This window comes from Nannospalax galili, unplaced genomic scaffold, assembly GCF_000622305.1.
Source record: "Nannospalax galili isolate Female #2095 unplaced genomic scaffold, S.galili_v1.0 scaffold72, whole genome shotgun sequence".
Classification (NCBI taxonomy): Eukaryota; Metazoa; Chordata; class Mammalia; order Rodentia; family Spalacidae; genus Nannospalax; species Nannospalax galili.
The window spans coordinates 8,125,862-8,153,104 of record NW_008336933.1 but is presented as its reverse complement, the minus strand read 5'-3'; the positions used below and the strand labels follow the sequence as shown (position 1 = coordinate 8,153,104).

Genomic DNA, 27,243 nt, shown 5'->3' with positions numbered 1-27,243 from the left:
GACAAGGTGGACCTGAAAAATTTCATAGAGTCTCACCTAAAGATGAAGAACTACAGGTAATCAATGGATGCTGATGGAGAGAACATCAGTTTTCTCTAGGGACTAGCTTCCTTAATGGCAATCTAATCCCAAGTGGACAGCCCTAAAAAACACTGAAAGGGCCTCAAGGAGCTAAAGGTCTACCAGATGACCCAGCTATCCCACTCCCATGTGTCCGTGTGTGTGTGTGTGTGTGTGCATATATGTACATTTATAAATGTATGTGTATATAGTAATAATAAAGAAGAGAGCAATAAATTGACATGGAGTGGGAAGGACATGGGAGGAGCTGGAGTGGGACTGGGAGGGATGGGAATACTGCAAATATGATACTTATATATGAAATTATCCAAAAAAAAGATAAAATAGTGGAGCATAGTGGTATGCATCTGTAATCCCAGGGGGAAGACAGAGACAAGAGGATCCCTGGGGTTTACTGGCTAGCCATTCAAGTTGAACTGGCGAACTCCAAGTTAAGTGGGAGACCCTATCTCAAAAGTAACGTGGAGAGGGAAGACATCTGTGGTAGTTCGAAACAGTGTCCCCCATAGACTTCAAGGATTTGGAAACTTGGTGCCCAGTTCGTGGCGCTGTTTGAGACAGGTTCTAGAACCTTTAGGAGGTATGGTCATGCTAGAGGAAGCATGTTCCTGAGTGTAGGCTTTGATAGTTCAAAATTACGTCCCACTTATAGTCTGGCTCCCTCTGCTTCCTGTGCCTGCTTGAGAAGGTGAGTTCTCAACTTTCTGCTCCAGCTGTCTCTGGTTTTGCCTCCCTGCCACAATGGACACGTATCCCTCTGGAACTGTAAGAAAAATTAACTCTTCCTTCTATAAGTTGACCTGATCATGGTGTTTTATCATAGCAATGGAAAAGTAACTAATACAACACCCAGCTTTGTTCTCTGGCCTCTACATGCACCTGCACACATGCACACACACACACACACACACACACGCATACACTACATGCACACAATAATAGATAACTCAGAACCTGAATTCCCCCACTCAAATGATGGAGAATACTGAAGAGAGGATTGACTATCTAAGCTGCTATAATCAAGTTGATGTCTTTGGTATATTGAGGTCTTGAGAGCATCCCATTATCATTGCTAGCCAAAACTCTGAACACAAGTCCAATATAGCTACTGAAACCTGTTTATTTCCTTTTATAAAAAAAATGTCAGGATGAGAACAGACTGTGCATGCATAAAGCCTTCTGACTTGGGTAGTGACTGCTGAGGGTATGGGGCTTCTTTTAGGTGGTGCTGACCTAAAATGAAAATCTAAGTGTCAGTTACACAGTTCTGAATACACTTAAAAACCACTGAGCTATATACTTTAATAAAAGAGTGAATCTTATGGCATGTAAGTTGTATCTTAATGAGTTTTCTCATTTTTAATATATATTTTTTTATTAATTTTATGTGTATGCATGTATTGCCTGTATGTAGCTAAATGCACCCGTGTCGTTCAATGCCTGCAGAGGTCAGAAGAGGCTGTTGGATCCCCTGGGACTGGAGTTACGGACAGTTGTTAGCTGCCATGTGGGTGCTGGGATTCAAACCTGGGTCTTCTACAAGAACAACCAGTGTTCTTAACTGCTGAGCCATCTCTCCAGCCCCCATTTTTAATATTTTTATTGAGTTTTTGTGCATTTCATATAATACATCATAATCAAATTTAGATACCCTCCCCTGACCCCGCCCTCCATAGCCTCCCACCAGATTGCAGGTATTCTGTCATATATGTTAAGTCTTATCCTGTCACGCATTTCTATCCAGGTGTCCCTCAGTGCAAGTTCATCCACAAGAGTCTAAAAAACTGAAAAAAAAAGAAAGAAAGCTGAGCACAGTCCAGAGGAGCAAACCAGGAAGCAGTATTCCTCCATGGCCCATGCCTCGGCTCTTGCCTCCAGGTTCCTGCTTTGGCTTTCCTTGATGATGAGCTGGAAGTCAAAATCAAATAAATCCTTTTCCCTCTAAGTTGCCTTTTGGTCCATGTTTTATTATAGCAATAGAAATCAGACTCAAACTGTAGCATTTTTCTTGTAGGTATATTGTCCATGACTAAACTTTGTTGGAAAATGTCTCACCCTTCTTCTCGAAGGATTTATTCTATTTCAAGTCCTCTTCATCTTTTTGCATAAACACTACGTCACAGATGGACTTATAAAGCTTTTCCTTGTAAATTCCCTGAGATAGGAAAGCTTTAGATCTAGATGGTGTGGGGCTCTGAGCAGTGCCACCATTGATGCAGGCTTTTAGGGGCATCTGTTGCATCTGTGGTCAGGTAAGTGGATGTACTTATACCAGATGGGGGTCTGGCATTTTCTCTTTTTGAAACCTTTCTATACGTTAAGATAACATTCAGCAGTATGAATCTGGGAGGCTGTTGCATTTGAATGTCTACATCTTTAGGATAAGCTGAGTCAAAGTCACTCAGGGTTAAAGGGTCTTCCACCTTGGGTTGGTCAAGGTCAGAGGCCCTGAGGGTTTGGGCAGAGTCCTGACTTCTGCTACCCTGGCCAGATTTCTTCATCTACTCCCTACATGGAGTACTGGCATGCTCATTTGGCTCATTTCCCAGGCTGTCAGCAAAGGAGTCATTCCCTAGGTGGTCTCAGTGAAGCCTTTCTGGAGTGGGAAGTCGTCTCTTCTCCAAATGCCCAACAGCAGTGTTCAATCAGAAATCATATGAACAGGGAAACTTTCTGGTAAATACATTTCTTACTTCAGGGCTATCTGGCGCCAGAGGCCAAAGAATGCTTGGAGCAATACACACTAAGTTCAATGTGGTCATGTGATTGGATGAGGAGTGTTCATCAATATTGTGTAACACCCCAAATAATTACCTTAGGAAACAACATTAGTTTTCAGAACCTGGCTTCATAGCCTTTGGATTGCACTTTCTTTTGCTTCATCACTTCCCTGATCCATTACATAGACCCAGTGATCACAGAGATCTGATGAGATGTGTCCTAGAATATTTTGCAGAAAGTCCTTTATGACAGATGTTATTGCAAAAGTAGATTCGCAATGTTGGTGTCCTTCGATTCCAGAATTCAGCTTCTCCAGAAGCCTCCTATAGGATTTCATGTTGACAACAGCCTAAAGATGGCTTTTGTTAGGGGCCCTTTTTGATTTAAGCAGCAAAGTGTATCTAAGATAGGTTTGGAAAGATTATCATTCTTACAGACATCACTGTGAAACAATGGAGACAGTTCAAAGTTCTGCCCTGATATGGGAGTTGTTGGCAACATGGGCTGGAAACCCACTGACACGCCCAGTTCAAAGTATGTCATATAACCTGATTCTTGTTTGCTACACTGTCCCCAGGCAGGTAGACTTCAGGATGAACTAGCTAACACTACATCTCTTGGGGTAGCATTCCCTTGAGGAAGGACTCTTGGGTGTTAGAAAGGGTTAGAATCATTTGATTCCTGAGACGGGGGGCCATATCTTGAAATGGTTCATTTGGATTTCACGGGGATATTCGTGCCCAGTGAGTGGATATGCTTTTTCCAGAAATGACACAAAGCTAGTGGGACATTTGTTACTAGCATTTATATTGCCATGCTGATGACTTCACTTGCTGTGTCTGAATTCGTAACTCTTATGTTCCTCTCTTTCTCTAGACTGCTGAATCTCTGAAGGACTGAGAACCATTTGATTCTAGAAAGTTGAAAGTGACCACAAAGTATGCGAAGGCTGGAACAACACAGCAGACTCCATGATGTTGGTGCCATCTGCTTTCTCTTACTTCATCCACACAGCTTGCTGTCCACATATTCTTTTTAAACCTTAGAGTTACTGCTATATTTTGCGTCAGCCTTAGCAAACAGATCATTTAATAGAAAAGGATGCCACTCTTGCCTCTGCAGACCTCTGTAGGGATCTACCTGGCTCTAATTCAGCAGAGGTCTAGGAGCATACCAACAACCATATGCTACTAGGATTTTCCCTGGCACCAAGCCATTTCTGCAGGGCTTTATCCAGGGCCAGCAGTGGAGTGCTCCTTCTTTCTACTGTTGTTCTTCATCAGTGTCTTCCACTGTTCCCAAGCAGACGGAGCTGGCTCTGATGACCTCATAGCTGACCCCATAGCTTCCTCACAGAATCTAGAAAAGCAGGTTGAGGGAACCTCCAATCAACATCCTTGTTCTACTCACAGCAGAAGGAGACATCAGGGAGGCTACAAGGTCTACTCCAAGATGCAATCGAACTGTGGCAGAGATTCGGGGAACTAGGGTTCTCCAAGGTGCCCAGGAGGCAACAGTCCAGCACACTGCAGAATGAGGGACAGGGTAGGAAAGAAGGTTCTGAGGTTACCTAGGGCAGCGACAGTTAAATCCCTATGGTAACAGAGTTCAGTATCTGTGTGGAGGATGTACAAAGTCCTGGTGCTGCTGCAATAGAGGTCACAGAGGGCATAGGGTCTCTCCTTCTTGGTGTCATGGCTTCCTGTGATGTGAAACAACCTAGTCAGAGAAGAGAAAAGCACCCTGCGGCCCTCCTAAAGCACCTTGTTAGGGGCCATAACTTCTATGAAAACATCTTCAAGCATATGTAGGCCAGGAGGAGGCCACGTAGGCCAGGAGGAGGTCATGTAGGCCAGGAGGAGGCCACACAGCCCGGTGGTTGGTGGCTGGAGGTTTGGGACTGTGGTGCACAGGCAGGTGACACCAATAGCATTCCCCTCCCTGGCCTTGTTTCACCAAGAGACATACAGAGATCTTGCTATCCATAGCATGCACCTGTTCCTTCTTAGTCGCCTCCATATGTCCTCACACAGGGGACTGACTCTTTCCTTCCTCCCTCAGAAGACTCCCTTAACATCTTTCCACTACAGGCCAGGCCAAGGTCTTCACCCTGACTTGGAGAGAGACCAACTATGACATTCTGGTCCTGGCTTCTTGAGCTATCCTACCACTGAGTGTAGGCCTGAGACCCCTGAATGTCTGACTGTTGTTTTCCCTCATCCCCACTGAAGCATCACTGTATTAGGTCCAATCCTCTCTCCCTATTCCTCTATTTCACATTCTCTTCTCTGTCTATGCTGATGATTTCTGGTTTAAAAGGATTTCCTGGTCCCCTGGAGCCTTCAGGATCCAGTTTGAGCTCTACAGCAGACCTGGAGACTTCTCCTAGCTTCCTCTGCACTCCCTGAGGAGTTTCCTACTTAACAGACTGTCACTTTGCCTTAGAACTGTGACTAAGCTGCCCCTCCTGCAGCAAGGTACCTCCCCCAAACTAGACACCTGCTGTTTGCCCACTGAGGTGCCCTGTGTACACCTCCATCTAACACAAACCTTCTCCTGGCTGCCACCCCCCACGTTCATCATCATTTTCTATTTGTGCCTGAGGCTCGTGTTTTTGCATCTCCCTATTTATATCTTATTGTCTAGATAGAGCAGGTCCTCTGTTCATGGATGGGCACCTGATGAAGGATTCACTGACTGCACTAAGAGCAGGCTGATGTGTCCCCCATGGCTGTCCATCTACTTCAACTACTCTTGGTCTCCCTCTATGTGACCCTAATTTCTCTGCCTATGTCCAAGGTAACTCTGACCATCAGACCTCCATGTGGAAAACCAGGATCATCTAGATTTTTGCCTGAGGGGTCTCTCATAGGCTACTGTCACCAAGTACTGATGTTTCTCCCTTCATCTCGTCCCATGCTAGTCCCCTTTGCTCCACAGCCTTCACTTTCCATTTAGAGAACAGTCAGAGCCTTGTTTCTAATGTATAACCTCTCACTCCTGTCCATTCCTTCCTCCACACTGGAGTGGAAGAACCCAGCCGAAATGCTGAGCTGCCCTGGGTGTGGCGAGTCATGGAGAGCTTGCCTAAGTATGCTTCCACATGTTCCATCCCAGATTCACAGCAAATAGGGGCATGGATGCCCATTTCATAGCCCTGCTCCGACTCTGTCAGCAGCTTTCTTTGACTTTGGGGTAAAATTCATCCTATTGACTGGTTGCCTTCAGTCTGGCTCTGCAGACATTTTTGTCTGCCTCTGGCCCAGACCCACCTTTTCTCTCATTCTAGACTTACTCCAAACACTTGGCTCTCCTGCTTCCCAGCATGGCAAACCCCTTCCCTGTCTTTATCCAGAGCTTACTTCATTGAACTTTTCAAACCTTGCCTTGTTGACAACCCTGGGGATGCTAGCTTCTCTTTGGTTTCCAGGGTAAACCTTGTCTATACTGGCTCATTCATTCATTCATTCATTTGAAAGCCTGTATCCCTACCTATTCTGGACCAGGTCCTGTTCTCCATGTTGGAGAGGCAGTTGTGAGCCCCTCAGGAGTTCTCAAGGGCTCCTACCATATTGTGATAGTTAATTAACTGGTTAAATTCCTACCTAGACTAGAAGTTACTATAGGGCAAGAGCCCCACAGTGCCTGCTCTGGCTGCCTTCTATACTGGCAAGGCTCTACCACCCAGAATTCATTTGCCTTGAGGTTAGGCCTGTACAGAGACCTGGGCCCACTGAGTTGGATCAGGTAAGGCCATACACACTGAGGCCTGCTCCTGCATGCCCTACCCTCTGCCTTATCCTCTTCTCCCAAGTGGGCATGTCTCTCAACAGGGTCCTCACAGAGGGTCTGGGCAAGGAGGGCGACTGTGTCCAGGTTCTAAGCGTGTCTCCCACCATGTATGTGGTTTAAATCTTCTGCAGAACCCACCCCATTGCCTTCTGTTCTGTGGCAGGACTGCAGGGTGGAGGGCCCCAAGCTCTGGGTGCTACACTTCTCTTCTCTGCCTTTTCGAGGCACCAAGACCCAGAAGCAGTAAGGTCCCAATCCCACCCCTAGAGTAAGTCCCCAATCCCAGAAGTCCCAGGTCCTCTCTCGTGTTATCCACTTTCCTCTGGATTCTTCCCTGCACAGGGCCTCAATGATCCCTGGCAAGGCCATGGTGTACCTCACTGGAAAAGACTCTGGACTGTCTTCAAGATCTGCCGTGAATGAACAACAGGAGAGAGCAGAGAGAGAGCAGACTTAGTTCTGACCGTGGTGTCCAGAGTACAGCAGCTGAATTTCTTAATTTTCTAGACCCCAGGTTTCCTTTCTAGAAAACAGAGCTGTGTCCTGGAGGCGAAATCAGGACTAGACTGTCCTTTCCCCACTTTGTTGGGCTCATGTCCTCTCCTGATTTCCCTGAGAGGAGGAGGCTGGTGGGAGATGATGAGAGAAAAAGAGAAGGTGGGAACAGTTGGTGTCCAGGAAGTGCACTCTTGATGATGTCAATGAATATAGCTCTAAGACGGCAGCAAAACAAAGACCCTGTCACTTACTACTTATTGCCTAAGCCCCCAAAGCTGTGCCCTTCTGGGTGCCAGAGGCTTGGGCAGGGTATGAACAGGTAAAGTCAGAGGTGAGGGCATATCAGAGACTAGGGCAGCCATAGGCAGCTACATAGGCAGCCATCTGTCTGACCATCTTCCTATGGGGAAGGTGGGCAGAGGCTCCTAAGAAGACACATGAGGGAGGGGATATATGCTTTCTAACACTGGGCAGCAATGGGTTCTGCAGGCAGCCCCCTGCTCCTCCACTGGCCCTTCCTCACCCTATCCTCAGCTGGCATCAGCTTGCCCACATAATCAGGAAGGAAATCTGCTCCTGTCCCAGGGATGTCCTTTCCTTTCCAACATATTATTTTCTCAATCTCAGCTCGCAGGTTCTGGGAAGTTACTGAGAACTCTCATTGAATGGGTGGACCGCTTTGATGTCCTGGGTCCAAGCCCAGTCCTCCTTCCTCTTAAAGCTTCTGTTCCTATCAATGGAGCTGTGGAGGTGATCTGCAGCTCTGTGGCCTCCCGGGGCATGTTCCACTGGAAAAGGTGTTAGCATGAAGCAGAGGAGGAGGTGGGCTGCTGAGGCCAGGTTATCTGATGAGTAGAGCTGCCTGCAGCCAGGACTAAGATGGTAAATCTCCCTCTCCCCAGAGCCCGTGGACCAGCAGAGGCTGTTGTCCTTGGGGCAAGGGAAAGGTGGCCCTTGCATACTGGGATCCATGCATGAACAGATATCTATACACTGAAAATGCCTGAGTTGAGGAGCTGAGTCAGGCAGCAGGATACTATAGTAGGATACGACCCTAGGCCTTCCTCCCATTCACCCTGCTGCTCCCTTCTGGGCCTGACATTTTCCCCAGGCGCATACCAGTACACAAAGGAGCATCCAAGCTCCTCTGTGCCCCTAGTCAGGCTGAAGCCATCAGTCACTGAACCTGCAATACTTGTTCCAGATATAGCACATGAACTTTCCACCTTTAAGTAAGGTGCAGGGAACAAAGCCAGAGACATTCAGAGTGCATATATTTATATTAAATGGCATAACTCATAAATGTTATGCATATTAAATGCAGCATTTTTGTTGCACTAGACATTACATATGTGTACATATACTTTTAAATAAAACTCAGAATCCAGTGTAGCAAGGGTGATCGCTGCATATGTATTTAATATAGCTCCATATGTAGATATCTTTGATTTAATCATAAATACTTATATATCGATTACTAAGTATATTATTCTGGGTCTTCATAAATGATAACTCATTGAATCGGTCAAACAACCCCAACAGTGGAACTGTCTGCCTTGCCTCCATTTTACAGACGAGGAAGCTAAGACCCAGGCATGTTAAGTAACGTTCGGGTCACACTGCAAAATTGATGAGAAAAATTGTGAGGATTAAATATGATTTGCATACATACATATGTAATATGCAATAAGATTTAAGTCCTGTTAACCTATATTGTATTGTATTATTGTAACTGAAACAGGAGTCCAAATCTACAAGCAAGAAATCAAAATCCTACCATCATTTCTGTCCTCTAGTCCTTATCCTGATTATTTTCACTATATTATTATCTGTAGTAAGGTTTCCCTGATTTTTCCCAACTGAAATTCCAAGCAGCCAGGAGACTTATTTGCAACTTAGCAGCTTGGAAGAACGTCAAATATTGAAAACCTGTCCTTTATCCTGAGTTATCAAGTGCATACAAATCTACCTCCTGACAACTCAAAGTCAGCTTTGCAAGGCTCTGTATCTTCTACACAGAGATAAATGTGTTAACAGTGCCAACAAATGAGAATCACAGGGCGATGCAGACAGGGGTGTAACAAATCCAAGGAAATCTGCCTCGGCAAGAATGTGGTGACTGCAGGGATGAAAGCTCAGAACTGCAAATGTCACGCCTTGCCCCATGTAGGTCTCAGGTGGGCGAACAGGTATCCACCCTACCTTGAAGGGCTGAGGAACTGGGAACATAATATTTATTATTCATAAGAAATGGAGCCCATGAATGTCAGACATTTTCAGGGCTTTGCGGCCCTTAATGAGGTGGGGGAAGTGAACCCTACCGCTCCTCAGAGGTCCCCAACTGAATATATGATCATTAAGTTGCATAGGCCTCTCTGGGGATCAATGCCCAGAGTGCATTACACCCTGGAGAATGTGAAAATACTTCAATTGATAACAGGAGTGGGCAGACCTGCTGGTATAATGCTTGGGACCTGAGGATGCATTCATCACCCCCACCATTTTTCATTATCAACATAAAAGAAAACCTTAAACAACAATTTCTTTTTAAAAAAATTTGGAAAGACCACTAAATATAAGACATTTTGCTCTTTTCCTTCCATTAACTCAACCTTATTATTAACTAATATCATACCAACACATACATCTAGAACTCTATCTCTCCCTCTCTCGTGTGTATGTGAGTGTGTGTGTGAGAGAGAGAGAGAGAGAGAGAGAAAGAGAGAGAGAGAGAGAATGAACCTGATACATCTCTATAATTCACAGGCACAGTGCTCTGGGGTGTGTAGATGGAGAGCATGCCAAATTGGCTTGGAATGTGTATTCATTTGAACGTGAAAATTTACATTAGTCAATTACTCGGATAAATGCTTTGGTTCATTAACTTAAATGGAATGCTAGTGATTTCCAAGCATGTTATCTGACTAAGAGATTTCTGTTTGTTTGTTTTTAAATGTTCAATCATTGGTTTCTGCCTGGATTTGAGACCATGCAATGAATAGCCAATCACAATTTGCAGGCCAGGAGAGAGGGACTGCCACAGCACTGTTAAAAGACAGGCTCATTATGTACCCTCTGTCCAAGATGGACTTTCTGTGAGCATGAGGAGAGCTCCAAGCACATGTACACACAGAACACGGCCCCCACCACTTGTTCTGCAGACTGTCTTGTAAAATAGGATTACTTTATGATGAGGACTCTGGTTGGTCAAGAACTCAGAAGTCATTTAAGAATGGCCTAAACACATTATCCCCATTTGTGGGCATTTTTTAAGCATCCACTAATGCCCCTCATTGGCATGGGCCCTCTAGACAGCGGATAATCTACCTAGATGGAGGCATCAGAACATTAAAGACTGACTTCTGAAACATGGAATTTCACCTTCTTGAGGGCATACTATTTTTCTGGCATTTTAGAGAATATTCTTTTTTAATATGAGGTGGTAAAAGTGCAATAGAATGTGATTAAAGGGCCATTTGCTTTTTAAAATTAACTTTAAATTTTAGAACAGTTTTTGATTTGCAGATAATTTTCCAAAGCATTAAAAGAACTCTGAAATTATAAGAAATAAATTTTATAGACATAGAAAAAAAAGAATTCTCATGTGTCCCCTATTATTAACATGCTGTGTTAGCCTACTGCATCTGTTACAATTTATGAATCAAGAGTGATGTATTAATGTAAGTACAACTCATGCTTTACCCCTATTTTCTCAGCTTCAACCTGCTGCCCTTTTTCTGTTCCAGGATCCCATCTAGGGTATATAAGTTTTGGTTAGTTACTTTGTCACTGTGATAAGATACTTGACACAAATATAAACAGAACGATCTCTTTTGGCTTCTGGTTTGGTTTCAGAGGTGTGGGTCCATCATGGTGGGGAGGGAATGGCAGAACAGAGCAGATTCCATGACAACCAGGAAGCAGACGGAGAGAATGCCTATGCTCGGCCCTTTGCCTTTTTCTCTTTTCACCTCAATCAGGTCCCCTGTCTAGGTGATGGTGTTCCTCTCCCAGTCAAGGCAGGTCTTCTTCCCTTAGTTAATCTTCTCTGAAAACATCTCTACAGATGCACTCAGAGGTGAGCCTCACTAATCCAGTTGTTTCTCAGTCCAAATATGTTGACAATGGAGGTTAACCACTGAAGCACACATTCAGTTGTTGCATTTTCTTAAGCTCTACTGGGTTGTGACAGTTTCTCTTACTGTCTCAGTTTTTCATTCTTGTTTGTTTGTTTGTTTGTTTTAGTTTTGCCCCTTTTATAAAAGAACTTTTATTGAGCTTTTGTAAATTTCACACAACAGCTATTAATCCAATTTAGACCCTTTCCGCCATCCATGCCTCCACTCAACAGGGCCTCATGCATTCTGCCATACATGTTAAGTTCTATCCAGTCAAGTATTTGTACCCAGATGTCATTCGGTGCAAGTTCATCCATTGGAGTCTAATCAGCCTTTCTGGAGACCTCAAGGAATGTCTACTCTCCCTTACCCAGCAGTACTCAGTCTCTAAAAGTTCTCGGATTAGGGCTAGCCCACCAACCATTTCCCTCCCTCTTCTCTGGACCTTTGTCTGATTGCGTTGGTGTGGATATTATGCTTGATGCCACCTTTGCCACAAGTTCATATGAGCAAGCTTCCAGTGGCCTGAAAGCCTCGGCTTCCCTATATTCATGGACCAACAGTGGCACTTACAACCTTTCCACCCCCTCTTCTACAATGGTCCCTGAGCCCTGGGTGGGTGAGGTTTAATATAGGAGTCTCTCCAGGGACACACAATCTGCAGTCTCTTATTCTCTAAAACTTAGCCAGTTGTGGCCATCTGTGTGTATCACGCTGTGTTGTATAAGAAAGCTTTGCTGGTGAGAGTTGAGGGATGCACTAGTATTCTCTCTCCCCCGTGTTCTGCTATGTTCCATAAGCCTTAAGTGTAGAGGTTCCACTGTAGATATGTCGCCTAAGGCTGGGCATCTCTCAGACATATATTCTCTGTGTGTGACCAGTTGTGGAACTCTGCGGTAGCCTCCATCTGTTGCAAAAAGAAGCTTCTTTGATGAGTAGTGTACAGCATGGTTGTCTGTAAATATAAGGGTTCATCCATATTTACCATGTGGTAAGAAATTTGATTTGTCTAGAGATATGACAGAGATAGAGATTTCTCTAGGATCTAAGACTTTCTCAGGTTTTATGAGTCTCAAACTCTTAAGAAACATTGGTCAGGTATTGTATAGAATTTCTCAATCAGGATTTGCTGAATAGTTTCCTCGTGGTTAGGCAGGGGTTGTGGTTTGAGGGAACGAGACCACAAAGGTGAAGTACCATTTTCATCACATGATATCATGACTAATCAAAGGTGTCTGGTTTTCACCCGTGGGAATGTGAATGCCCCCAAGCATTTGACTCTCTTCAGAAGATGGCCTAGGAGGCATCAGTCATATCCACAAACTCCTTGATTCATTTCCTGGACTGTGGTCAGGCTCTCACTTTCCTTGGATAGTTGATGGCCCATAACCCTTGTCATGCATTGCACTCTTTCACCAGTAAACATCATTTGTAGCATTAACATTAAATATTTAGAATGTACAGAGTCTATGAGTTATCTTGCAAAGACTATTATTTCAAACTCAGTCTGGAAAATCGGATCAATAACGATTTACCCATGGGTAAGAAATTTAAGCAATTGAACGTTTCGAGGAAATGCTGAATCTCTATTCATTGACTTGGAGATTTTATATCTTAAATGTTTGTGTCACACTTGAGTAACTATAGGTATGCTTATTTTTTTTCTCATGACTGATGTGGTGAAGACCAAGAGTATTTAATGAACATTTACCAGGTATGCAAATGCATTTTATATATTATACCTCATTTAATAATCCTACAGTCCAATAACTATGTACACTTTGCAGATGAGGAAATGACTGGTCTGGGAGATTGTGGAATGATTGATGAATGATGAACATAAATGTCTGAATTATCTATATTCTGTCTATAATACATCCTATTCCTGCAGGGGTTAATTGAGATATGTTTTGAGAAGATATAGATTTTTCCGTCATAGCTGAACTATCTCCCTTAATGGTGTAAGACTTTGGGTTTTCTAAAATGTCCACGTTTCAAGAATCTTTTAAAAATATGTTCTTATGGACATATCCATAGCTTTTCATGCTTAATAAAACAATCTTTACATCTACTTGTTAACTCTGAATTTAGACAATTGTTCTTGCTCTTTCAGATGTGATATTTAAATGTCTTTATTCAAATTTCTTATAAAAATCTGTGAGAGTTATTCAGAGTGTCAAATGAGGGTAAGTTTAATAGTGGAGGTGAATATAAAAATGTTTCATTGTGATCAATATTTTATCAGTATGAAAACAGTTGGAACATATTTGACAGTATAAGTTTTTTCCTGTAACACATAAGAAGCTCACACAACTTAATGAAAGAGGGAAAAAACAAAATCAGTTCCACAGAATAATGAGCCAAGCCCATGAATAGGTTATTTTCAAATGAATAAAATAAAATGGCTAATAAATCTCTAAATTCAGCCTCTTTATTAATGAAATAAATGTAAATTGAAGCAACAAAATATTTTTGAGACACTGACTTGACAAATATTAAAAATACTAATGGTCAGAGCTGGCAAGCATGTGAAAATAAACAATTTTAGCAGTGCCTATAACTGCTCAAATGTATATTTTCTTTGAACCCAAATTTATCTTTATGGAATTTATTCTATAGAAACTCTTGTTCAAGCATGCAAGTATATGTTTCCCTGGATGCTAACTGTATCACTGTTTACAAAAGTTGAGGAAATCACCCAAATTCCCATTAATGGGGGTGCGTTGAAATAAATTATGGTGCAAACATAAAATACAAGACCATGCAAGTCATTTTTAAAGGGTGTGAAGCTAAGCTACATTATGGTTTTATGTTAGAAATCAGGTTTCTTAAGAATTTCTATTCTTGGCCCAATGTGCGTCAATGTGTATAGCTTTATCTGTGTACACTGGCATATCTGTCTTTGAAACTAAAGTGAAAGAATTATAAGAAAAGAAAGAAAGGAAAGAAGGAAGAAAGAAAGAAAGAAAGAAAGAAAGAAAGAAAGAAAGAAAGAGAGAATCCTAAACTTGGCATGTTCTTAGTTCTTTGTTTGCCTCTGCATAAGTGTCTGAAAACAGACTGTCATAGAGGAAAATATTTCTAGACAGATTTAGGACATTATAGGCAGGAAGAGCCATGATTCATTGAAAACATGTTAGATTGGTTTACATTGCACCATAACCTCAATCCAACATGCTCCAGAAAATTCCAGAACATCACACACATGAAAACAATATGAAATCATTCTTCACAAATTTATTAAGATAATGGTTCCGATTTGATTAATCTTTTTTCTTCTTTCTTTGTCACATGCTGAACGATATAAGATGAAAAACATACATGATTATTATTGCGTACAATGTTCGTATATCATTAACTTCAAATTGCTCTCCAACTCTAACCCATTTGGCAAGAAAAATTAGTCTCAAGCGTCTACTAAGGCTTCATTCCTACTTAGTCAAGATCCATCTAAGGAAAGACTTATCACTGCCAGGCTCAAATAATCAGATTTTCTAGAGATGTCTTATGTATATTTTGCTGATGACAGTCACCAGCTCAGGGCAGACATTGCACTCAGCCTCAAAGGTAAATTAACTAACTTCAGAAGCAATCATTGACAAAGAAATAGTAATTCACACTGCTATGTGAGGGTCAGAGTAGGGGCCCTGCGGCCACCAGCAGAAAATGAAGCTTGCAACAACAAAGGTTAAGTTCCCTCTGTCTGCATCTGTGAGGCCTGGATAAGCACACCATGGTTCCACAGCGTTTACACTAAATGTAGAACATTGCCCCCTCTAACATCGGTGGATTCTTTTAGGAGTTTAAATTCATCTGATGTCTTACAGATATTCAGCCTAATTTGAGTTTGGAAAATAATTACTCCAGCTACCCCTAAGACAAAAAAGATGAAAACAGCTCACGAGTCAAGACATCTGGAAAGCTCTCCAAAGAATACTGGGTTAATATAATTTAAAGTAGAAAATGTGATTCCCAGAAGTACCTCAGTAGAAATGTTTCCTCAGACACAAATTCTGTATTAAACAATAGCATACTATGAATAATCAGAAAATAGTAATAAATTAAGCAGCCAAAGAAATAAATCATGAAAGTACTGTAAACTGGTTAGACACAACAAGTACTCTCAATAGCAACAAGTTCTGGAAATAGCAGCAGAATCCAGTCCAGTTATATACACAGTCTAGTCTGTGGGCTCTTGGTCACACAATGTGGTCATTTTGGTAACCTCTGCTAATAAAAGTAGAGCTCAATGACACAAGATGCTGTTAGGACATATTTCAACGTGGCACTTATTTTCTAATTATTGCATTAGATGGGCTAGCATATACCAAATTTTATTTTATCTTAAATTGTTATTATTATTATTATTATTATATTAACTTATCTGTAGGGAGGGCATGTGTGAAGGTCAGAGGACAACTTTCAGGAGTCCGTTTTCTTTCCATCATGGAATCCAGAGACCAAACTTAGATTGTCAGGCTTATGTGGTAAGTGCTTTGATCCACCGCGCCATCTTGCCAGGCCAGTACACACCAAGTTTTAAACAGCAATAGCAAACCTCAGAGGTACCAAGACTTGAATAGGTCTTCAAAACTCCAGTTTCTCTATTGGATGAATCATAATCTTTTGATCAAATGTCTGGATACAAACATTTTCAAGGGTCTTATTTCCTATATATTCACAACACCTTTTCGTATACTAAGAACCAGCCTTATACAACATTAAGGGGAAAATTTCTGGATATAAGCTAACAGCAGTTTTTCAAGCATCCTAGTATAGTGGGTAGTTTTTGCTTATCAAAGAACAACTTTAAACCAATTATGTATTTTCTATCACTATATTCCTGATGTATCACACTGTGCTTCATAGATACTCGACAATAAATAGTCAAAGGATAAATGATGGTGAAAATGGGGAAGGAGTTTCTTTGAGAGAGTTGTAACTTAATTATCTAGTCATATCTTCAATGCCCAGATTTCCTGCAGCAATGAGTCAGCTACTAAGCCAAAGAGACAGGTACTTCAATATTTAAAGAAAGCAAGTGGGGTGGTCTCATTCTATAGAAAAACCATGAATGACAACAGCAGAGAAAATGGAAAACATGGTTTAAAAAATAAAAGCAACTACTTTATAGTTGAAAACCCCAGCTCTTAATTGTGAGGGCATACCCACAAAATGTAGCACTGGGTCAGGAATTTTCCAATTCAGAGCTCTTCAAAGTGGAGAGATATATCAAATTATAAGGATGTATGTGTCTCTCTGGTATAGTTGCATGCCCTTGATCAAATCTATATGTGAGTAAAATAGCATTTTAACAATCATATTCTTCATATTCTTGAGTCCCCACTTTTCCATTCTCCAAGAAATCCCTGGTCCACTCCAAGTTTTCCATGCAGAACCATTAGAAGTTTAACAAGCGTTCATGGGGCCACTTGTGCATACCAGTCATGGTGAAGGAATGTAGCCGTGGAGAGGATACCTTATTTAAATCTTGCTCTGAGGACCTGGAATCTGAAGAAGGGCTCTGTGTTCCCCGGGGCAGGGCTCACTATATTTCCCATCCCAGTTCCACTGGCTCCAAGTGATAAGTATTGTTCTCTCTCTAACCTCTGTTCCTATGAAATGACTCTGACCATTAGCCACACTGACTGCTGTCAGTGCCCAGAAGTCACACTGATTCTCTGATGGTGTGCATCCAGTTGATCCAAGTCTAGCAGTGTGTATAGTGAAGATGTGGAACACCGTGTCTGACTGGTTATTGTCTGGGGATGCTGAGGTCAGTGGTGGCATGTTTCCTTGTGGCAGAAGTTTCCAATATTTAGGTCCATCACATCTTGTCACTTCTACAACACGCAGAGATTTTTACTGAAATGAAGATTCTAAATAGCATATATGGTAAAGAAAACTTCCAATAAGAAGCTCCCACTCTACGCCTAACATCAAGTAAGCCAACAGCAAATGCTGGTGAGGATGCAGGAATAAAGGACCCCTTACCTGCTGCTGGTGTAAATGCAAACTAACATAGCTACTATGAAAATCAGTAGGGAGGTACCCAAGAAAATCCTTTAAAAAGAACAGCCATATGCTTCAGCCGTGTCACCACTGATTATACAATGAAGAACTTGAAGCAAAGATACCTGGACATCCATGTTTACTGTTGCCCTATTCACAATGGCCAAGCTGTAGAATTAGCCAAGCTGTCTAGCAACAGATGAATATAGAAAGAAGATGTGGTATATGTACATGCTGACATTTTATTCATTCCTAAAAAGAATGAAATTTTGCCCTTTTCAAGAAAATGGGTAGAAATGAAGATCATCATGTTAAGCAAAATAAGCTAGACTCAAAATGACAAAAATTTCACTCTTTCTGTTATATATATAAGACCTAGATTTAAAAACAAATCAAACACAAAAATAGAAAGGAGACTATTTAGGAAAAGAAAAAAGGACCAGTTGGAGGAGAAAAGGGGGGCACATAGAGTAAATGTGATTAAAGTACATTATGTACACGTATGAAATTAAATATAATGAAACCCACTATTGTATAATTAACATAGTCTAATAAAGGGAAGGGGAGTTCCTATTTCAGAGGGGGAGAATTTGGAGAGGAGACTACATGCACAGACACAGACACAAACACACAGACACATACACACAGACCCAGATATACACACAAACACATGCACATCATAGAGCTACTATTGTCAATGAGAAAAATACAATAGGGTAAACAGAAAGTAGTGGTAGGGATATTCTGAGTCCAGCTATGTTCTCCAACCTTATCACTTCTACCGCAATCCAAGATGCCAACATCTTTTACCTGTATTATTTCAATAATTTCCAAATGGTCTCCTTACTTCATCTTAGCCCTTTCAGTCTATTCACTTGCCCAGCCAGAATGATGACTCCGAAACCTAACTCAGATCAATGAACTCCTCTGTGCACTCACTATAGACTGGCCATCAAGGCCCACTCTGAGAAAGCGAGCTTTGATCTGAGATGAATAAAGCAAAGCAGCTATCTGTATGGAAATCTTGGAGAAGAGCATCCCAGGTACCAAACCTCCATGGATAGAGACCCCGAGGGAAGACTGTACCTGACATCGTGTAGCAACCCCAAGGAAGTGAGGGGCATTGTAGCAAAGCGAATGAAGGGGACATGGGGCCAGGTAGTGAAGAAGCCGGATCACACAGTCTTGCAGTCCTTGGGGGATGGCTTCAAATAGTCTGCTGAGTTAGCTAAGGTCTTTACAAGAAGTTGAACAGAAGAATAACTGGGTCTGATTTAGCCTTCAAAATCATCACTCTGGGTGGGCTAGCAAACAGACTGAAGGGACTAAGAGGGGAAGTGGGGAGACCATTTGGGGACTAATGAAACAACCCAGGTAAAACTCTATAAAGGGGGAAAGTGACTGTTTTGAAATTGCATGCTAGCTGCTTTCTCTTCTATTACTTTCCAACCACCTTGAGGTCTCATTTCCTGTGGCCACTCAGCAATAAAGTCCTCGATTTTCATGCATCCTCTCAGGACTCATCAGACTTCTGCACATCCATTTTGAATATGAAGCGATTTCAAATCTCTCTAGGTAGGACACATGAGAGAAGCTGTAAAGGTGAACAGGCAAGGACAACAATCACTGCTGTCAGGCTGTAGGGCTCTCCCCTGCAGGACGGGCATCTCAGGCTGTGGAGTGGGGACTCGCAGCCATCTGGAGGTTTCCCTTGATCAGTGCCTCTTTGGAATGCACACACAGAGACAGGAACAGAATTGAGCCATGCATGCAGAAAATTGAATGTGTCCATTGATCCAGAAAGTCAGAATAAATTCTGGTTCTTGTTAGCACAGCAATTAGTCCTCGTGGTCACTGGAGCATTGAACAGGATGGCTGCGGTGCCACTTGCTTCTCTCCCCTGTGCTCCCTGAACATGAAACACATCCAGGTTGGCATGGAACAAGCCTACTTTATGTTCAGTCACCACCTGCTTCAAACTAGGAGATGGGTAAGGAGCGGGAACAGCATGGTGGTGGCATTTAATTCCAAGACCCACTTCCACCCCCACTGCTGCCACTTCACATTAGCTGAGCCCTTTCCAAGAACATGAATATTTCCTGGGCACCTACATTCTATACATTATCCCAGGCTTCACAAGTAGATTTCCAGCAGCCTGACTAGCAGAAGCACAGCTTATACACGCATATGTATACAGTGTTTGTACAGTGGCCATGACCCAACTGTGCAGTGGGTTGAACCTACAGCCAAGATCCAGTGAAGCCAATTCACAACAAAAGATCTGCCACCATTCTTGACACACGGCCTCAGCAGTGTTGTGTCTGATCAGTTTCCCTTCAAATGCAGTATGCAGCACTAAAGTATGCAGAGGCCTGGTGTGGCCATGCACTGGTATGGCCTGGTGTGGCCATTTATGCACTGCTCCAAGCTTCTTTAGGGAAAGTGTTTCAGAATGTGTGCCTCAACCAGAAGGAGTAGACAGGCATTTCACACTCATACTTAGCCAGTGGGGGTTTAGAGGATGACGTGAACTGAGCCATCCACTCTCTCCATGCAGTTCAGTGCTCCCAGATGGCACATCAATTACAGTTTATTTCATCGTTGTAAGTGAAACCTGTTGGGAAATAGCAATTCCCATTAATACTGAACACTGAACACAGGGAGAAAAGCATTTCAACACACACACTTTCTAATCACTATTGTTTATTTCCCTTTCATAGTGTAGAGCCATAGCTTTTCCTAGCCACATGTGTAGAGAAAAATTCAGTCTCCTTTCCTCTTATGAGCATCAGGATCTCCCTTTAAAGAGGGTTTCTTAATCTTGTCAGTAATGATTTGGGAAAATCTTATTCTAGGAGTACCCTGTACATCAAGGAGTTGTTTAGCAACACCTCAGACATCTCACGTCCCCGGCTGTGACAACTCAGAACATCTCTACATATTGCTGATTGTCAACTGAAGTAAAATCACCTCCAGGTTGAGAAGTTCTGTCTTAGAAGATGAGTCTAATTGAACCACATAGAATATGTCTTTTACAAGGCAGAGTGACATGACCTGACTATCTATGTGATCTGATATCCAGTTCATCAATAAACTGAACAAGAGAAATTTAATAACTTGACTCCAGTAACACAAGTGAATGACGCAGCTAATATTAGGATCCAGGACTTCCAACTATTCCCCGGCCACCTTAATAGAGCTTGGGAATGGTACGGATATCATGTGATCATCCACTTGATTATACTAAGGGAGAATAAATACCCTTTAAAGAGATACCATTACATCTAAAAAGGATACTTTCTAGAACTACAGTCACACCTAACATATTATAAACCTACACAAGCTCTTGTGAGGCCATGTGAGTTAACAAATTTGACTACATGGGGTACTAGAGTAGCCAAATGCAGAGACAGAAAGTAGCATGGTGGTTTCCAGGATCCGGGGCAGGAACGGGGAGCTGGTGTCTAATGAGGACAGGGTTTCAGTTTGGGAAGATGAATAGAATTTGGAGCTGGATGGTGGTGGTGTGATTGCACTCCGTGCCACTGACCACTACACTTAAGAATAGTTAAGATGGTAAATGCTATATTATCTGTATTCTACCTCAATTAGAAATAACAAAAAGGAGTGAAGAGTGTTCTTGGGCCCGTAGTATAGTCTGATTTAGCAGACCTACCTGTTACCAGAAAACTGGATTGAGGTAGGTTACAGGAAGGGACGGAGCTTACTAAGACATGGATAGGGCTTAGATGCCCAAATGGCATGCTGAATGCTGCCCTTGGGCTAAAGAGGCGAAGAATGGAGACTGTGTCACCCAAGCCAATAAGAGCTGGACCCCTGTTAGGGGAGCTTCCAACAGGAACCGGGGCAGGGGGAGCAATGCAGCAACTATGGAAGGTAGAACAAGGAAAGATCTGGAAAAAGCATGCCAATTCTGCTCTATTTTATTCTTGACCTTTCTACTGCCCTCTATCTTCTGAACCCAAGAGAAGAAAGATGACAGAGGAGTCAAGGACACAGTGGACAAGGGCCAGCCACTCAGGACATAGATCAGTAAAAGGCAAACATAGCCAACAAGACAGCCCTCAAGGTCACAGTGCTATAAGCTTGATTTTAAAAACTGTCCTAGTAAAAACGTTTGCCGGGGCTACAAACCATCACTATCTTGGGAAAGGGGTCCAGCATTCAAGGAAGCACTCTGCAGTCAGAAGTGAAAATGAACATGGAAGTGATGTAGATGAAAATGACAGACTGAGCACTAGTCATGTTCTCACAGCTATGATCCAGAAGCTTTCTCCCCTTCAGTCTCCAAAACAAAATTGTATGGCACATCTTTGCAAACTCCATCACTTCAGGGGGCTCTGACTTGCAGAGCATGAACTATGGTTTCTGTGGACAAGGAGCTCCTGAAGTAGATTCATATGACTAGGGAAGGAAGTCTCTTTCCAAATCCATGTGAGATAGAGCACACTAGAGTCAGAAGCATCATTATTCTACAGACTGCTTTCAAGTAAATACTGAAAGCAAGAAAGAAACTGAATAACTCTTAAGTCAGATACAACAAAAGGATATTTTAACATATGTGTAAATAAAAACAAGTAGGTGGTTGACTGAGTAGGAAGTAACCATTCCAATAAATCATAAGGTCTGTGAGGTTAAGCTAGTGGCCTCTAAGATATTGCTCAGAGGTCCAGTGTCTGCCTAGTGTATGTGGCTTCTAACGTGAAACAGCAACCAACAGTACAAGCACAGGCTTCACTCTTACTCATTGACATAACTGATGAATATTTACTGAACCCCTATAATGTGGCAGGAGCCAAACAAAACAGAAGCCATCTGGGCCCGTGTGTAACTCAAATGACTGGGAACATGGCAAAATATACTCTGGGTTTATTTCTACCATACCACGGGTTTTTTTGAGTTTTGCAACACTGAATTGTCCTTTTATGTTGATGTTTTCCTAAGAGCAGGATTATGAAATGAAGTTCCAGGCTGCATCCAATACATGCTGCCCAACAACACTTGGTTCCCTCCTCCTCTCTGTTCACTCTCATATTGTTTTTATTTTCCTGACCCCACTATTATATTACGTTACTTCTATTTTAAAAACTATTGTTTCAACATTTACTTATGGACAACTGTTGTGGAATCCAAGTTTTAAAGCAATAACAAAATCAAATTCAAGGATTTTTTTTTTAGTGAAATAAAAACAGCATGGATTTCGTTGTGTTTAACTTTGGTAGTTAACCAAGGCATGTTCTGTATAATCTCATTAACTTTAGCAGCTAATCATGTTAAAAATAAAAATTTAAATTAAAAATACCCATATGGAATTTGTTAAATGAATAGCCTCTTTTGTGTCTTGTGGAAATAGAAAGTCTGTTACTTAAGGCACCATCATGTAGCGATTTGGCTATATTTTGCCATCGTTGACTCCTTAGCTATAAACTGGTCAATAAACTCACTTAAAGAATGAACCTTCTCAGTATCCTAGAAGCCAGGACAGTTGGGCACCCTTCCTGTAACACAGTAGTATCCAATAGATTCTTAACATATGTTTTCCACGTGAATGAATGAAAAAATGACCTTGTAAAAACAGTATCCACACATTTCTTCAGTTCAGTTCTAAGACTTTCCCAGACAAGAAAGAAAAAGGAGGCTTCCATACACAAGGTTATTTCCGATGGTAGTTATAAAAAGTCAGATGTTTCAACTTTCAATTAAAAAAATTAAATCCGTATTTTCCCAGTTGATGTGCCATACATTTTAAGATTCTTGGAAGCAAGTATCAGAATTTATTCTTACTACGTTCTAAGTTTTATTCAGCCAAACATAGGTGGAGTAAACAGAGTTTTTGGAAAACAGATGTCAAGAATCTGATTAAAAAACAAAACAAAAAAAAGATCTGATGGCTTTAGGGCAGTCAGAAAACTAAGATTATGGCTTTCTTCAAGGCAGATGTAATGAGGCATGCAAAAACCTGGGCGGACTTCCCTCCTGTAAATGACCAACAAGAGCCACATTATCCCTGTATCATCCCCTTCATGCAGGCCACTGAACCCAACAAACTGCGTTTGTGCTCTGTGGTTGAAGGCAGCCCCTGGCTTATGACCTCAAGCTTAATAAGCCACGGCAGCCAACAGCGGCATTCCATTGCTCTGGGTTATTTCCCAGCAAGCGCATCAGGAGAGGCGCCCTGGCCCAGTCTCTCCCACTCCAAAGCTTTATGAGCTATTATCCTTTGTAACTTCAAGGTGAGATCACGGCATGCAGTAAAAACTGCTCATTTCCTACTGTTTCTCACATAACAGGCAAATTTATTTCCCATATAAAGCAGGAATCACAGGTGTAAATGCCACCCACGCAGCTATTTCACTGCAGGGCCCACCCCAGAAAACGGCAGTACCATATCCATGAGACACATTTTTACTACGGATTAACAAGTTTAAGTAAAAGCCAGATACCAATTTGTTTTTCTCTTTCCTTCCTGTTTGTCCCTCCCCCCTCCCTCCCTCCCTCCCTTCCATCTTTTCTTCCTTCACCCCCTCCTTCCATCCACCTTTCCCTCCCTGTTTCTTTTTCTTCTTTTCTTTCAATTTCTCATGCTAACTAACTTGACTGCAAAAACTTAATCATAAAATGCTAATCAACAGTCCAAATTACTGAATCTTCTTTAGAAAACAGTTAAGGAAATACTGTTTGGGATATTGGATAGAAATGAATGTTACTGTGTTCTCATTCCACCAGAACGCCTTCTGTGTTCTTACCCATGGAATGTCGGTCGCATCAGGCAGCCCTTCTACTCCAGGCCCAACTCAGTCACTAACCTACAACTGGGTCTCCTCTCTTGACCTCTACAATGGAAGCTTCTTGGTAGCAGGTCTTCTTCAATGTCCCTTGAAGGCTAATCATGTTCTGCACACACATAATGCAAGCTACATATGAAGGTTGCTATAGACTGAATTCTGCCCCCTAACGCTCATGCTGAAACCCTAACTCCCAGCACCCCAGAATGTGACCTTATTTGGAGAGATTTCCTTTAAATAGGTAATTTAAATTAAAATGAGACTACTCAGATATGGATCTAATTCAGTCTGACTGGTGTCCCTTTAAAGGAGAAGTATGAGGGATGCGTGTGCTAAAAGATCATGCGAGGGCAAGGGAGAGGAGGCCCCCTGAATGCCCAGGAGCTCGGCCACAAGGAGTAGCCAACCCTACTCAGGCCTTGATGTTGGACTGGAGCCTCCAGAACTGTGAGGAATGAATTTATATCGTCAACCAATCTATAGTACTTGTTACAGCAGCCTAGCTGACTAATACAAAGGTTGACTCTTTTTCAGCTTCTGATAAAGATGTTCCTCATCTCTATGAAGATGCATGTGCAATATGGCAGGACTTGAAGGTTTGTCTGGAGGTTCCAGACTTTGACAAATATAGTATAGGTGAAGGACCAGAAAGTTGACATTGAAGTGAAAAGTAGCCATTCAGCAGGATGGTCCATGCAGATGGACTTTCACCATGCCCCATAGACAGCCCATATAAAGGGCTGACATTTCACCATGCCCCGTAGACTGTCTTCACACCCTTACCTTGAAATCTGTAGAATCATGGCGTGCTGGTGACACTGCAGCTAAAGGAAGCAGCTCTCCTCAGCTAAGACTTACAAAGCCTCAGAATATTCTGTTAAGAATTTACTGAGCACTTTTCACAGCAGGAAATGGTGTGAGATACAAGATAATAAAGTCAGGGTCTTCTCCTCTCAGAGAACCTCCAACAGGTAGATAGATACATGTTTGAGGAATTCTAGAAGGCGACACACTAGCAAGGAGTACTATGTGTCTGTCAGGAATTGCATGACCTTGAGAATTATGGAATCTGGTAAAAAGTAGCCTGCACAAGAGGGAATTCATTTTTCTTCTATGTCAAGAATTGCAGAAATTCATGTGGTTGATGCTTCTTCAAGGTTCTTTCAAGAAGTTAGGGTCAAATTTCTGTATCATGTGTTTTTCCTCAGCTTTATGAGGGAGTTATCAGCAACAACAAAAAAACATAGCATGTGGCATGATGGTTTGTTACATGCTGCTAATAATGGAGACATGCTGTGAGAAATGCCCTGTTAGGCATTTTCATCACTGGGCAGACATCACAGAGTACACATACACAACCCTAGATGAATGGATTAAGCACTCCACATGGCCTTTGAGAGTGCATTTGTGTGTGTACTGTGTGTGTGTGTGTGTGTGTGTGTGTGTGTGTGGTATATGCATGTGTGTATGTACAAATGAATGTTGGATAGCGTTAATGTCAACTTGACACACCTGGGTTGAGGGAGCCTCAATTGGGGAACTGCCTCCATAGGACTGGCCTGTGGCCATGTCTGTGGGGCATCTTCTTGATTGTTGAGTGATGTAGGAAGGCCCAGTCCACTGCGCATGGTGCCACTCCTGGGCAAGTGGGCCTGTGTTGCATAAGAAAGCAGGCTGAGCAGGGGCCAGGGGGAGCAAGCTAGTAAGCAGCACTCCTCCATGGCCTGTGCTCTAGTTCCTGCCTCCAGGGTCGTGCCCTGAGTTCCTACCTTGGACTCCCTGATGAGCTGTGACCTGGGAGATGTAAGACAAATAAACCCTTTCCTCCCCAAGTTGGTATTGGTCAGAGTATTTTGTCACAGCAATGGAGAAACAAACTAGGGCAAAGTGTTTACCTCATCATGAGTGTGCATGTGGAAGTCAGGTGTCCTCCTCCATTGCTCTCCACCTTTTTCCTTGAGACAGGGTTTCTCACCAAAACTGGGGCTTGCCATTCTTTTCCCTGGGCTAGGCTAGTGGCCAGCAAGCCCCAGCAAGTCCTGTTCCTTTCACCACCAGCATTGGGATTAGGCATGCACACCTACATACTCTTTTGTTCTGTGGGCACTCAGGATACAAACTCAGATTCTCATGCTTGTGCAATGGGTGCTATTACCCAGAGACATCTTCCCAGCCTAGGTTTTAGAGACAGAATATTACTCTGTAGCCCAGGCTAGCCTGGAACTCATAGCAAGTCTCTTGTTTTAGTCTCTCAAGTGCTGGGACTACAGGTGTGAGCTCTTTAATGCAATCAAGGAACATGATAAATGAGAGCTGAATGGAGTTGTTAGTCATTTATGTTGTACTAATTTATAGTAAATTACTCTTCCACCAACTAGAAAGCATACACCCTAAAATAATGAGGAAAAGTGAAGTATAGTAAATTATGGTTGTATATCAAGTGTGATGGACTAGACATGACTGTGTGTGTTATCTTTACATGTCTGGTAGTGCATAAGGTTAATTGACACGAATGTCACCTCAAACACATGACTAAAGTTCTGTCTGGAATGTCACTATAGCTATGATGTCACCAGGTGGTAGAACTTTTCAGCTACTGTATCACCGTATGGGACCACCATATGTGTAGTATGATGCTGTGTTATTATGCAGTGTTTAATTGTATACATTATGAAATGATTAAGTCAAGCTGACACACTCATTACCTCACATACTTATGTTTATGTGCTGAAAACATTTTAGATCTGGTTCAGACTTGATGGTGGGCCCTGTAGTTTCAAGATGAGTACTCTAAACATGGTATCTATTCAAAGGAGAAAAAGAAATGATCAAAGATTGAAAAGTAGAGAAATAAATGTCAGCTGTACCTGCAGCTCAGTTAGAAGTCCTTTTCCTTCTTTTTATATTTTTTCTATTGATTTTTTATTTCATACAATGTATTTTGATCGTATAGACTTGATGGTGGGCCCTGTAGTTTCAAGATGAGTACTCTAAACATGGTATCTATTCAAAGGAGAAAAAGAAATGATCAAAGATTGAAAAGTAGAGAAATAAATGTCAGCTGTACCTGCAGCTCAGTTAGAAGTCCTTTTCCTTCTTTTTATATTTTTTCTATTGATTTTTTATTTCATACAATGTATTTTGATCGTATTTAGATTCTCTCCTTTATCCACACCTCCTCTTTCTATCCCCTACCCAATTTAATACTTAATTTA

General features: G+C 42.1%; 1 pseudogene; it reads right to left on the bottom strand.

Annotated features, from left to right (window-relative positions):
- Positions 1-2,158: 2,158 nt before the first annotated feature.
- Positions 2,159-3,345, bottom strand: LOC103732955 (annotated as a pseudogene).
- Between the last annotated feature and the right edge of the window lie 23,898 nt (positions 3,346-27,243).